The sequence below is a fragment of the Phascolarctos cinereus genome, unplaced genomic scaffold (assembly GCF_003287225.1).
Source record: "Phascolarctos cinereus isolate Bilbo 61053 unplaced genomic scaffold, phaCin_HiC Scaffold_2;HRSCAF=192, whole genome shotgun sequence".
NCBI classification, from domain to species: Eukaryota; Metazoa; Chordata; class Mammalia; order Diprotodontia; family Phascolarctidae; genus Phascolarctos; species Phascolarctos cinereus.
The window spans coordinates 202,795,387-202,810,266 of record NW_027555625.1 but is presented as its reverse complement, the minus strand read 5'-3'; the positions used below and the strand labels follow the sequence as shown (position 1 = coordinate 202,810,266).

General features: G+C 40.1%; 1 protein-coding gene across 7 annotated transcripts in view; it reads right to left on the bottom strand.

Moving 5' to 3' along the window:
- The window catches only part of HPCAL1 (hippocalcin like 1), a 192,228-nt gene that overhangs the window by 44,833 nt on the left and 132,515 nt on the right, over window positions 1-14,880 (bottom strand). For 6 of the 7 annotated variants that reach the window (XM_020992667.2, XM_020992670.2, XM_020992669.2 and 3 more), the window contains one exon: window positions 11,535-11,626. The exons of the other annotated variant lie outside the window; for it this stretch is intronic. The gene's annotated coding sequence lies outside the window, so the exon portion shown is untranslated. The remainder of the gene's footprint in view (window positions 1-11,534; window positions 11,627-14,880) is intronic. 7 annotated transcript variants of the gene reach the window in all.

Sequence of the window (14,880 nt, the reverse complement as noted above, 5' to 3'; positions counted from 1 at the left end):
TGTCTCATTTGGCTTAAGCCAAAAGTACATTGGCCGCTCACAGACCTCAACCTCATAAAGAAACTAGGCAGCTAGGTGGTACAATACATAGAGCACAGGATCTAGGCTCAGGAAGCCTCAGGCACTTATTAGCTTTGTGATCCTGCCCAAGTTACTTGTAAAATGGTGATAATAATGGTACCTATCTCACAGGGTTGTTATAAGGATCAAAAGAGTTATGTAAAATGCTTTACAAACATTAAGGCACTTTATAAATGCTATCATTATTGTTGTTATTATTAGAATTAAATTATTATTATTAATTATTCTACTAATTCCATTTTTTTGACCTGGGCTCATTTACCCATACTCAGACAGCCTTGGTGCTTCCTGGTGGTTGTAGTAGGGGTCTTAACAAAGACACCCCAGTCAATCACCCATTCATTCAATAAACATTTATTTAACACCTGCTATGTTCCATGCACTGTGCTAAGCCCCAGGGATCTTTTTTTTAAGGCAAAAGACAGTTCCTTCTGTTAAGGAGTTTACAATCTAATAACAAAGATAACATTCAAATAGCCAAGTATAAACAAGCAATGTGTAGGATAAACAGGAAATAATCAACAGGAGGGAAGGTACTACAATTAAGGGGAATAGGTAATTATGTGACATTTAGCTGAGACTTAAAGGTAGCCAGAGAATCTAGCAAGTGGAGATGAGGAGGGAGAACATTCCATGCATGGGGGACAGCCAATGAAAAGTCGTGGCATCAGGAAATGAAGTGTCTTGCTGGATGAGCAAAAGCAAGGAGGCTGGGGTCACTGGATTTGAAAGTGCATGTAAGAGGCAGGATTATTTTGTAAAGCATTTGGCGCAGTACCTGGCATATAGTAGGTGTTTAATAAATGCTTGTTCCCCCACCCCCAAAGTGGAGGGGAAGGTTATGATGGGCTTTGAATACAAACGGATGTTGTATTTAATCATGAAGGTGATAGAGCTACTGGAGTTTATTGATCTGAGGGGTGACGAGGTCAGAGCTGCACTTAAGGAAGATGACTTGGACAGCTGAGTGGAAGATGGATCAAAGTGGGGAAAGGAACGAAGCAGGGAAACCAACCAGTAGGCTATTGCAATAGTCCAGGTGTGAGATGATAAGGGCTTGCATTAGGATGGTAGCAGTGTCAGGGGAGTGAAGGAAGCATATGCAAGAGATATCATGAAGGTAACACTGACAGGTCTTGGTAACAGATTGGAGTTGATGACAGCTAGGCTGTGAATCTGGGGCACTGGGAAAATAGTGGCACCCTTGACAGTAACAGGGAAGTCTGGAGGGGAGGAGGGGTTGGGGGAACAGAAAATGAGTTCAATTTTGCACGTATTGAGTTTAATTTGAGATGTCTATAGGACATGCAATTTGAGATGTCCATTAGATAGTTGGAGATGTGAAATTATTACAGGTTAGCAAGGAGATTAGATCCTGGATAAGTAGATTTGACAATCATCAGCACAGAGATGATAATTGAATCCATAGGATGATTACTGAATTGAAGATAGCCATGCTTCCTCCACACCAAAGTCAACAGTCAATAAGCATTAAGCACTTGTAATGTGCCAGATACTGTACAAAGACCCCTGCCCCTCAGCAATCTGATTTGTAGAAAACTTGATTGTGACTTCTCCCTGTCTGCTTAATGCTAGAAACACAGCCTAAGCTTTACTGGTTGCCACAAAGGCAATATAGCTTTTCCAGGGCCCACCTTCCACATGCCATGTACACAATGGAGGGGCTGGCACTGGGGCCATAGGTTAAGAGAGGCAGTTACTACCATCTTTGCATGCTATAAAACTGGTGTCATCCATGTACCAAGTTTCCAAGAGGTAAAGATCACCTGACAAAGTTCAGGATGCTGCTTTGATATAGCAGAAAGAGTGGTTGGTTTCAGAGTCAGATGATTTGGGAATAAATGGTTGCTCTGACATTTACTCTACACTTAGGCAAATCATTTTCTCTTTCTGAACCTTAAGCTCCTTTACATCCATAAAATAAGGGGTTGGAGTAGATGATGCATAAGGTCCTTTCCAATTTTAATGGCTACAATCCTCCAGAGTCTTCCCCTTCTCTAAGGCTGAAGAAGACCATTGCAGTGTCTGTTACCCACCCCAGGTCATGCCTCTTCAGGCCCCTTCCACTTCAGGCCCCTTCTGCCTTATGAGAAGGAGTGGGACATGCTCAAATCCTAGGGGACCCAGCATAGCCATGCAAAGAAGCTTGGTATAGGAGAAAGAACAATGATTGGGAAATCAGAAGACTGGGATTTGAATTTTGGCTCTTCCTTTTTCACCTGCAAAGGACATGAGACACAGAATTTTAGAACTAAAGGGATGTTTGAGATTATTTAGTCCAATCTCCTCATTTTAGGTAAGATATTATTATAGAAGGAAATGTGGGTACAGAGAAGTATCCAACGCCACACAGCCAGAAATTGGTAGAAGACTGCAATCGAGGTCTTCTGACTCCAATTAGCCTCTCTGAGCCTCGGTTTCCTCATTGGTAAAGTGTAGTTAATAATACCTTTTAGTATCCATCTCAGAGGATTTTGTGAGGATCATATGATCATGTGTGTTAAGTGCTTTGCAAAACTAAAGTTTTCGATCAACATTAGCTATAATTGTTATTCTATATGAATGTGAACAAACTGAAAATGCACCAAATTAAACTCATCACCTATTATAAAATTCCAGAGCTGAAAGTTCCCTTTGAAATCACCTAAGGAATGATAAAAGGTCACTAAACTTTTCTTACCTTCTGACCCAGCAAAACCCCAATTAGGCATATACATCAAGGAATTCATAGATGGAAGAAAATATTTATAGCAGCCCTTTTTACAGAAGTAAAAAACTGGAAACAGAGGAGGTGCCACTGGTTGGAGAATGACTTAGCAAGAGACTGAACAAGCTGTGGCATAAGAATGTTACGGAATATGATTGCACTGTTAAGAGATGACAAACAGAAAGTTTTCAGAGAAATTTAGGACCACAGATTTACAGCTGAAAAGCACAGAGGGGTAACTAGTCCAACCCCTTCATTTTATTGATGAAGAAAGGGAGGCCCAGGGAGGTCTGCCCAAGGTCCCATGGGTAATTAGCACCAGAAGCAGGATTGTAACCTAGGTCTTCTGACTCCAGAACCAATGCTCTTCCCATTGTGCCCACTGCCTTGCAGAGATCTGTATGAACTTCTATAAAACAAAGGAGGAACACAACTAAGGGAATTAAATTATGGTAGAAAAGACCATCTCTACATAGCCTCATTGACACACTACAAAACTATCCTACAAAGAGAAACACTGAGCAGAACTACATGCTCATTAAGCCTGCCCGCTCCATCCTTTTGATTAGGGTAATTGAGCAGTGCCAGTGCTCTCTGTGCGTGTATGTATATGTATATGGGGGTGTGTGTATGTGTATATATATATATGTATGTATGTATGTGTGTATATGTGTGTGTGTATATATGTGTGTGTGTATATGTTACTTAGTATACTTTATATATGGGGCGGTTGTATACATTTATAGATATAGATATAGATATAGATATATATAAAATCTTAATAAAACAACATTATCATCCTCTATTAATATACTATATTAAATGTCATAAATTTATTTATAAATATATATACTAAGCATGCCTTATATAAATACACACACATATATTACCCCTTTGTATGCTTTATAGATATCTATAAAGTATACTAAGTAGTATATAAATATATATGTATACATGACTGTTTCCTTATACAAGAAGTATACTTAGTATATGTATATGCATATATATACACATATGTATATGTATACATAATTGTCTTATATAAAATATTACTAAGTCATGTGTGTATACATACATACACATAACTGTCCTCAACTCTTACTCTGTATGCATGCATGCATACACACACACATATATATAGTAAACTAAGTAGTATACTGCTTGGTAGTATATTAAGTAATCAGATATACATATACACATACACACAAACATATGTATGTATGTGTGTGTGTATATGACAATTGTGTGTATGCCCTTCCAATAACTCTACTCAACTCTCTATATATGTGTATATATGTACATGTGTATACACACACTATACACACACACATATATACACACATATACAGTGTTTTTAAAGAAAACCTTCAAGGCCCAGGTTGTCACCTCCTCTATGAAGCCTTTCTTGATTTCCCCAATTAAATGTTCTTTATCCCTTCTCTAATCATCTAGAACACTATAAACTTGAAAATTCTCTATCCAATCACAGCACTGCATGACCGAAGAGTTATTCATTTTGGTAGCTCTTTCATACGCTCACCATGTCCTACTTTGTATCACAGTTCTTTGTGTCCACTTTTCCTCACTACTGTCAGACTATGAGGGATGGAATGGTGTCTTCTTTCTAGAGGCTAACACAGGGTCTCTGCACACTGTAAGCACTCAATGAAATGTTTGTTTGGAGGGTTTAGAAAAACAAGGCCAATGCACTTGATCGATATCAGATTACAGTAATATTAGATACAGACTACAGAACAGAATTTAAAGTAAGAAGATTCCTTGGAGCCCATGTAGTCTAACATCCACATTTTACATTTGAGGAGGGAGTTGAGGATCAGAGAAGGGGGGGGTCAACTGTTCAAGGTCACCCAGTTAGTCCTAGAACCCAGATCTTCAGGCTCTTAATCTGGGCCCTTTCTACACTAGGTCACGCATTTTTGCTTCTCTTCTTCATCTCTAGCCAGCAGGTCCATGCAAAAGAAACTAAATTATTGTGGAAAACATCATCTACATAAACCTCCTACGTACACTACAAAAATATTCCACAAACAGAAATACTGGGGCATTACCCTGAGTTTGTCATGACTATCAAACTTGGAAGCTAGTAGTTGGTCTCAGGGACAAGAGGTAGAAAAACAACTAATGAGGTGGTAGGTCACTATGATGTAGTGGTAAGAACATGAACTCAAGAAACAAGAGACTAGGGCTTTAGTCTTTGCTCTGCTACTGCCCAGCTGTGTGATCTTGTAAGAGTCGCCTCTCTGGAACTCAGTCTGCTTGCCCATAAAAGCACAGGGGCTGGACTAGATGACCTTTAAGATTCCTCTGGGCTCTGATAGTCAATGAGACAGGTAGAGAATGGGAAGGAAGTGGCGGTCTGGAAAACATGTCAGGCACATTCCAGTTACACTGTGGAACAAGCAGCACAGAAAAATCCCACTCAAGAAACAGGGAATCATCCCCATCACTGGGACTCAGTGACACTGTGTTGAAAGCTCAATATGAACAAGTTCTGAGAATAGGGAGAAAACACACGCTTTCCTGGAAACCCAGAATTGGAGGTAACCTGACTGCAAAAAGGGGCCAACACAAAAGCAATTAGCCATGAATTCTACACAGACGGCTGTTGTTTTTAACCCACCGAGATAATCATACAGCTGCACAGTGTCCAAACATGGAACTGGTAATTTGTCATCTCGGCCCCACCCCCAACTCTTCCTGCTCCAAGACCCTAGTCCTAGCAACACATTTCCTGCCCTACCAATACACTTCTGGCAATGCCCCTGGAGTAGGAATCCTCCAGGATTGAGTTTTAAAAAGTAATGAGGAGACACTTAAAATATGCCGCTAAATGCACACACGCACAGCTGTAGAAGAAGAAATCAGCCTTTACAAATGTTACTCAGACAATGATGGTGTGAGAGATGATCTCTCAGAAGGGAAGCTTCCTCAGGGGATCAATGGTTCTTGTTAATAGTTCTTGATTGTTGCTTTCAAAACCCTTCCCCACTCAGACTCTGTTTCTAAGTACTTAGCAGAAAGAATAGCCCTGCCCCCAACCTGAACTGCTTGCCCTTGAAAAGTTTCCTGCCTTTTCTTGTCTCTGGGCAAACTTGTGTCTCCGTGAATAGATTGTACCCCCTGAAAGCTCAGCCAATGGGATAAGGGGAAGGGGGTTGGGGGGAGGAGCTCACGTTAGGGTATAAATAAGCCTTTACTTCCTTAAGGAACTCGTACTCTCCTGGCCCACAATGGCGACCAGGAGTGGTACCCTTTCTCATGAGAAAGCAATAAACTCCTTTCAACTTTCAAGGTACCTAAGTCTTTGTTTTTATTTTCAAGTAAGTGGTCTCTGTCCCACACAATGGTAACTATTTCCAATTCTTTAGTACTTTAAGGGTTACAGAGTGCCTTCTTTATGACAACTGTACACTGGGAAGGGTAAGATTTACTATCTCATTTTACAGATGAGGAAACTGAAAGCCAGAGAGATGACTTATCCAAGGTCATAAAACTCTGTGGATTTGGAGCCAGCTTTTTTTTTTAAAAAAAAAAAACAGGATGCCATTGATGCTACCCCATCGTGTTACGAAGAGGGATAAACTGCTAGCAATCTAAACAAACACATATCATCTACTTCCTGTGCCGAGGGAAGCCTACTGCTTAACCCCCAGTTTCATGGAGGGCTCAGGGCATGACAAAACCTATAAAATCCATTCTTAAAAACCCTTGATGAAAAGAAATAAAATGTGGGAGAAAATGCACACACATTAAGTAACCAGTGTCCTTTCGGAGGTGTGGCAGCTGAACAGTAGGGGTGTGCCCCTACTCCATCTGGTCTACAGCTTTAATGCCTGATTAAGGGTGAGGCTGAGGGAGGAGAGAGATTGGGTCAACCCAGCCCAGCCACCAAAGAGAACCCTAGAATGGTCGAGCTGGAAAAGATTTGAGAGGCCACATGCATCCAACCTCCTCATTTTACAGAGCATGAGATCACAGACTTAGAAGAGGAGGAGACCTCAGGGGCCATTAGTCTGACCTCTCCATTTCACAGATAAAGAGACTGAGGCCCAGGGAGGGGAAGTAAGTTTCCCAAGATAGAGGAACTGGGACTACAATTGAGGTTTTCTTAACTCCCAGTCCAGGCAATTGTCCTTCTACCACATCACAAATCACAAAACCTGGGGGTGTGGCATAAACAATTAATGACAAAGACAGAAGCATTTTCATTTGGCTTCCTCCCCACTCCCAGGCATTTCTTTCTTCCCTTTCACCAGATGAAGCTTATAGCATTTGTTTTGCCACATGGCTTACATGTTGCAGTAGTACTGCATATGGATGCAAAGGCCACCATGGGTTCTAGACTCAGCTCTGCCACTGACTTGCTGGGTGACCCTAGGGGAAGTACCTCACCTCTCTAGAACTCAGTTTCTTCATCTGTAAAATCAAGGGCCTGAATTAGATCAGTGTTTCTCCAATGATTGGCTTACAGATCCCCAAATATGCAAATATACCATCCACAGGTTAAAAAAAAGTCGCAGATATGTGTATCATGATTTATCAAATGTACCTAGAGCTATGAAGACTATCAAAACAAATTTACTTGTTGAATTCATGGACACTTGTTAGTGTGCATTTTCTCAATCAATAGACACCAATAGTTTAACTCCAATCCCATGGGAGTCTGAAAATGTGTTGAGTTAAAAGAGGTCTTCATATTCAAAAATGTTCAGAATCATAGCTAGACAAGACGATCCCCAAAACTTCTCCTAGCTTTTCTATGATTCTACAGTCACAGGAATTAATGTGAGAAGAGTCTCACTTCTACTCCCTTTGCCCTTAGCTTCATTTATAGTTAGTGAAGATCCATTCATTCATCACAGCAGACTGAGAATTTTGTCAACTCTGACAGTAGAGTGAGAGGCAGTCTGGCATAGCGTGTAGTGAAGCAGCCCTGGAACCAGAAGGAACTAGGATTGAGTTGCCCTTCAGCCACATACCAGCTGTGAACCTGGGAAATCACCACTTCTCAGTGCTGTGGGCAATGCTCTTCATCATGGGGTTCTTCACCTTTTTTTATGTCTCGGACCCCTTTGGCAGTCAGCCTGGTGATGCCTAGGGAGGTCTTCTCAGAATATGTTTTTTAATTACATTTAAAAAATATGTAGAATTACAAATAAAAACAAAGGAGAGCGAAAATAAAGATGTAATTTTTCCCTCATTCAAGTTCACAGACCTCCTGAAATCTATCCACAGACTCCTTTGGTGTCTATTGACCCCAGGTTAAGAACCTCTATTCTGAGCCTGTAAGTTGCAGAAAAGGTGCTGACCCACACTGGAAAAGAGGGAGGGGGAGTGGGGTTTCCTGACCTTGGAGTTCCCTTTACCAATAAAATCACAGGTGCAGTCCATATCCCTGTCCTAAGAGCAGAACCAAAACTAACTGGGTTTCTACACCCATACATGGTTATATTTAGATGTTCAGTGTTCCCATTTCTCTACTTTCCCCTCTGACTTATAATGATAGATCAAATTTGAGCTTTGTCCCTTTGGATCTCTGGGGACTCTAAGGAGTATTTGATGAGCAGAGTTTCCCTTTAGGGAACTGGAGGATGCTATAAATTTTTTTTTTGTATTTTCCCTTTGTTTTTTTGAAGCTGTTATTCCTAAATTTAGGTCTTTTCTTTCATCTCCAAATAAACGATCCTTTCATTTTCACCCTATTTGGGGCATTTTTCCCGAAGTGCACTGAGATCATGCTAACAAATGAACATCAATTCAATTAACTCCATGTTCATTGTTGTTGTCATTATGTATATTGTTTTCCCAGTTATGCTTACTTCACTGTGCATCTGTTCATATGTCATCTCATGACTCCCTATATTTTTCTTATTCATTGTTTCTTACAACACAGTAATATTCCATTACATTCATGCAGGACAATTTGTTTAGTCATTCCCAGTTGATAGTCATCTACTTTATTTCTAGTTCTTTGTTACCACAAAAAAGCTCTGCTGCAAATATTTTGATGTAAATCAATAATTCAGTTCATCAGAAAATGACTGAGTATTAACAGTGCAATCAGGATTGGGAGAAATATACTCAGCTACAGTAGGGTCCCTGGCCTCAGGGAACTCACAATCTGATAGAACTGAACAAATGTTATCACTGACAGATGGAATTATATTTGCTTTGCCTTGATTCATAACGAGATAATCGCAAAAAGGAACACCCCTCTCTCCAACTTCCATTCCTAATCTACCTAATTTTATATACTATGCCATTATTATTTCAGATTCTTTCTTAACACAGATGGAAATGGAAACATTTTGCTTGATAACTGTTTGCCTAAATCTACTGTCATTCAAGAAACTGGCGTTGTCATTCACACTGGGGCCGGGGAGGGAACTAACTGGACATGGAGGCTATATTGTTCAGATTATGAGATATAGCCAAACTGGCTGTTAACAGAGTTAGCCTTCAGTCCCTATTGCTGGGATGGACACTGCAAGTAGATAATGAACTGGGATGGGCACTGATCGATAATGAGCTTAGCCTAGAACTGAATAGGAGGAAAGCAAATAGATCCCAATTAGGAAACAGTAGAGCCCTTTTCAATATGATTCCATGCACTGCTCACGGCTGCCGAAGTACTTTTTTTTCAAAAGCAACATTCTCACAGTGATTCTATAATTACGGGATGATTTAGAAGAATCAAAATTGCAGATCTCCCAAAGGGCAATGGAAAGACTCATGATGAGTATAGGCAGGCAGCTACATGGTACAGTGGATAGAACTCTGACCTGAATCTAACTCTGGCCTCAGATATTTACTGGGCCGGTCTCATAACCTCTGTTTGTCTTAATTTCCTCCACTGTAAAATCAGGATCACACTAGAGCCTACCTCCCAGAGCTGTTGTGAGGATCAAATGAAATGATATTTGTTAAGCAATTAGCCAACTGCCTGGCATATAGTAGGCACTTAATAAATGCTTACTTGTAGTCCTTCCTTTCCCTACCACAACCAATAGCGACTTACTTGTGAAAGTAATGTAAAGCACAGCACCACGGACAGGTAACAGCTATCTAGCTATCATCTATCTATCTATGTAATGTCTATTTACAAAAGACTGGAAAAAGGTGAAGGGACACTCATGCTGTGAAAATGAAGGATAATGGATGTTTTAAGCTGCTCCACAGGCATCCACAAAATAGCAAAAGTTTTAAAAGAAGGCCTCCAGCTTATTGGGCAGACCCATTGTAGGAGATTTTTTTTAGAAAATAATTTTATCTTTTCAATGAAAGAAAATCTATTTTCTTTCCTCACCTCCTTATAAAACGTGCCTAGTCAAGCAAACAAATTCCTATAGAAGATTTATAGACAACAGCTGCCTAGGGTAGGAAGAAGGGGAGACTTGGGGAGCATCAATAGTGGAGAGAACATTCAACTATTTAAAATAGAACATTCCCATGACTTTTTTTTTTAATTCTTGTTCTATGCTCTCAGGCACCCCTAGCTAATGTGGAGCAGCTTGATATTCTGAGGCAACCTCTGAGCACATCCAAGCTGACTGGAGGAACACATTAAATTTTACTAGGTCATTTATAGAAAATTACAAACTCGGTAGAAGAGGAAACAGGTAAACAGGTTAATGGCCGTTGTTCTTACTTACTAAAGAAGACAGTAACTTTGACTATCTTCTGGGTCTCAGTAAGGCTGATAATAATAATAATAACAACAAGCATTTATATTGTGCTTTATGGCTTACAAAATGCTTTAGAGAAATTATCTTATTTGATCCTCACAACAACATTGGAAGGTAGGTGCTTGTATCCCCACTTTACAGATGAGGAAACTGAGGCAGATAGAGGTTAAGTGACTTACCCAGGGTCACACAGCTAGGCCTGGTTTGAACTCATGCCTTCCTGACTCTTGGTGTAACACTCTATCCACTGTACCATCTAGCTGTTTAAGGAAAAAGAGTAAGTGGCCCTCCAAATCCTGAGGAATTCAGAGATCGAACCTGATACGACCACCTCTTTTAACGGGCCTCTGGCTATTTTAGTGTCTGGGAGAAGGGAAGAGAGGCATCACTGGTGGGCTGGACCTGGGTACCATTCCTGATGCTGTCTCTCACTGCTCATGCAATCATAGCCTAGTAGATTTAGAACTGGAAGAGACTTCAGATGCCATCTAGCACAACATCAACATTGTACAGATGAGGAAACTGAGGCCCAGACTGGGTAAGTGACTTGCTGTGCCTCTGAAAGTGTCAGAGGCAGAATTCAAACCCAGGTCCTTTGACTCTGGAGCTAATTCTCTTCCTACCCTACCACACTGGATCTAAGACAAGTCACTTCAAATGTCTGAGGCTAAGTCTCCTTATCTGTAAAATGGAAGTAATAACATCTGCCTTGTCTATTTCACAGCACTGTTGTAGGAATCAAGGGAGATGATGTACATGAAAGCACTCTGTTGGGCTAATGTGAGGGACTTTTGTTATTATTAATAAGTCAATAGCTATTTCCTCAGGAAGGGAAATAATAGTTCTCTTCAAATGTTATGATATCTCTGGGATTTACTGGATCATAGGATTGTAGATTCAGAGCAGAAAAGGACCTGAAATATGATTGAATCTAAACTCCTTGTCCCCTATCTTCCCCTCTGCACCTCTCCTATTGACCCTTCTTCGCATCCAAATCCAGTCATCATGGGATAACTTACCTAAGGCCAAGAAAATTCAGAATCAGAATTGAGATGAGAATTTTCAGGCTCCCAGACTCCAAGTCTTAAGGCCAGACCACTAGACCATACCCCTGAAAGAGAAGATAGACAACTGCTGTCATTCACCTACCCATGTATGCTTAATAAGTCTCTGGAGCGGAAGCCCCAAGCATGTACATCAGGCTGCAAACTTCTTTTTGAGTCTGCTTGCTTTTTTATTAAATCAGTCTGCTAGGCTGCGGAGACTCTGCAACCTCTATGCTGAAATAAATAAAAATCACAGTTCTTGGCTTCAGGCCCAGCTTTTAATTGCTAGATGTTTCTAGTAGGTGGCTCCAGCAGGTGTGATCAGAAGCTGCCTTCTGAGAAAAGGAGCAGCCAGCCTCAATTTCTGTAAGTGCCCTGCATAGTAACAAAGAAGATGATGGGTGAGAGAGGGCCACTGGGAGGAGAAATGCCTGGAGCAAATGCAACACTGTCAGTGGGAACTGAAAAACAAAAAGAAAACTTGTTGGTGAATCACAAACTCTTATGAGGCTGCTAGGTGGTGCAATGGATAGAGCTCTGAATCTGCAGTCAGGAAGTCCTGAGTTCAAGTATGACTGCAGACCCATACTAGCTGTGTGACCTTGGGCAAGTCACTTTACCTCTTGACTATAAAATGAACCCTCATATCACTTCCTTTGTGCCTCTTTCACAGCCTTGACCATTCTGCCTTGTAGTATTATATTTATTAGGCTCATTGGATTCTAGCAGCAGAGAGGAAAAGATCTTAGAGATAATCTAGCCCATGGATTCTTTACAATGTTTGTTTTCATAGATATCACAGCACTGTAGTGAAACCAATGGCTCCTTGCCAAAATCATGTTTCTAAATGCATAAGATAAAATATTAAATATTACAAAGAAAATTAATTATGTTGAATATCAAAATTAATATAAAATATATTTCTAAAAAAAAAGTCACAGACCTCAGGTTAAAACCCCCCAATCTAGTCCAAATGCCTCATTTGACAAAGGAGGAGACTGAGGTCCGGAAGTCAAGTGATTTTTCCAAGTCAATTTAAAAAAGAAAGGACTCAAATCCACTCTTCCTGACTCCAAGTTCAGTGTTCTTGATACTATTACTAATAGCTAACATTTATAAAGCACTTACTATATACCAGGCACTGTGCTAATAAGCACTTTACAAACATCTCATTTGATCCTCACAACCCTGGGAGATAGGAGCTATTGATATCCCCATTTTATAGAAGGGTAAATAGAGGTTTAGTGACTTACCCAGGATCATAGCTTGTTAAGTATCAGAAGCCAAATTCGAATTCAGGTCTTCCTGACTCCAGGTTCAGTACTCTAGCCACTATACCACCTACATACCACATAAAACCAAACTCCCTAAATAGTCCACAAGTTTCTTTCTTTCTTTTTACTTCTAATTTTTTACTTTTTTTTTCCCAATTACATGTAAAAATTTTTAATATTTTTTAAAATTTTGAGTTCCAAATTCTCTCCCTCTCTCCTTCCCCCACTCCCCTCATTGAGAAGGCAGCAATTTGATATAACTCCGCATCTGCTGTCATGAAAAACATAGTCTGTAAGTTTCTTGAGGGGAGGGACTCAGATGTGTGTTTCTTCCTCTTTTCCCTCTCTCCCTATACAGTCAGAGGGCAGCTAGGTGGTGCAATGGATAGAACACCAGGCTTGGAGTCAGGACCTCAAGTTCCTGAGTTCAAATCTGGCCTCAGGCACTTAATAGCTGTGTGACCCTGGAGCAAGCCATTTAACCTTGTTTTCCTCAGTTTCCTCATCTATAAAATAAGCTGGAGAAGGAAATGGCAAACCATTCTAATATCTTTACCAAGAAAGCCCCAAATGGGGCCACAAAGAGTCAGGACTGAAAAAAACAACCCAACAACAAAAATATATTCAGAAGAGTGCCTTACATACAACAGGCACTAAATAAGGATTTGTTTAATAAAAGAATGAAACCCAGTGAAATTTTATCCATTCCATTCCATTCTCAAGGCCCAGTATTAGGCATAAGGTGATGGAAGATCCAGAACCACCTATCCCAGCAATTGAGTATTTCCTTTTATTTAGCTTTGCAGACCAGCAGGAAAAGAACTTATCTGAAGAATGGCAATGGTGTTCCCCTCCAATCGTCTTAAGGGCCTCATTCCCTTAATTCTGATACAAGGCCTTGGGAAGATATTCAGAGCTTAAAACACACATGCAGCAAATGATAGTAATGTAGGTCTGATGGGTTTTGAATAAACACAGGATGAAATTCTGTTCAGAATCAAAATTCTACCTTGAATTCAAAAAGCCAAGTGCTCTGAATTTCAGGGAATGAGAATTGGTGTAGAATCTTCTACACTAGGAGCTAGGAGCCTGAGGATGGAGTCAGAGGATATGGGTTTGAATCATAACTCTATTACTGGCCATGTATGAGGCATTGAGTATGCCACTTAATTTTCCTGGGCCTGTTACCTCATCTGTAAAATGAATCAGATTGGTTAGATCTCTAAGATTTCTTCCAGATTCTGAACAATGCAATGACCAACCAAGATTCCAGAGGCTAATGATGAAGCAGGTACTCATCTGCTGACAGAAACATAATGGACTCAAGATATACAATGAAACTTATTTTTCGGATACTGGCAATGCAGGAATTTTTTTCTTTGCTTAATCATTCATATTTAGTACAAGGGTGTGTGTGTGTGTGTGTGTGTGTGTGTATGTGTGTGTGTGTTTAATGGTTTGGGTGGGAAGGAGAAAAGGATTTTATTGATAGGGTCCCTTCCCCAATGAGAAGAGGGCTGGAATGAATCAGAGACAAGAAGACAGCTTTGAAAATTAAATGTTGATTTTATTTTTATTCCTGGCTGAGGGGACAGTCTTTGCAAAGGCCCAGAGTTAGGAGCATAGAGCAGGTAGGTCAGTTTGTTCAGAAGAGCAGTTCTCTTGCAAACTCTAACTATTATTTGTTTAGAGCCATTTTTTATGGGTATTTGGAGTGGTTTGGGGGAGAGCTCAAGCAAGTCACTGCTTTCACTCCACCATCTGCAAACTCTAACTATTAAAGGACCAATTCTAACAAAAGTTACTGGGAAAACTAGAAAGCAGTCTGGCAGAAATTGGTTTTAACAGTTTTAATTTTTTATTATTCTGAACTTGACAAATACCAGCAAAGATGAACATTTTCATATGCAAAGAAGAACAGAAAAAGTTTATATGTATCTCTAATAAAAAAAAAAGGCATGTATCTCTAAAAAAAAAAAAGAAGAGCAGTTCTCAAACTTTTGGGGCTTGAGATGCCTTAACACTCTTAAAAAATTGAGGACTCT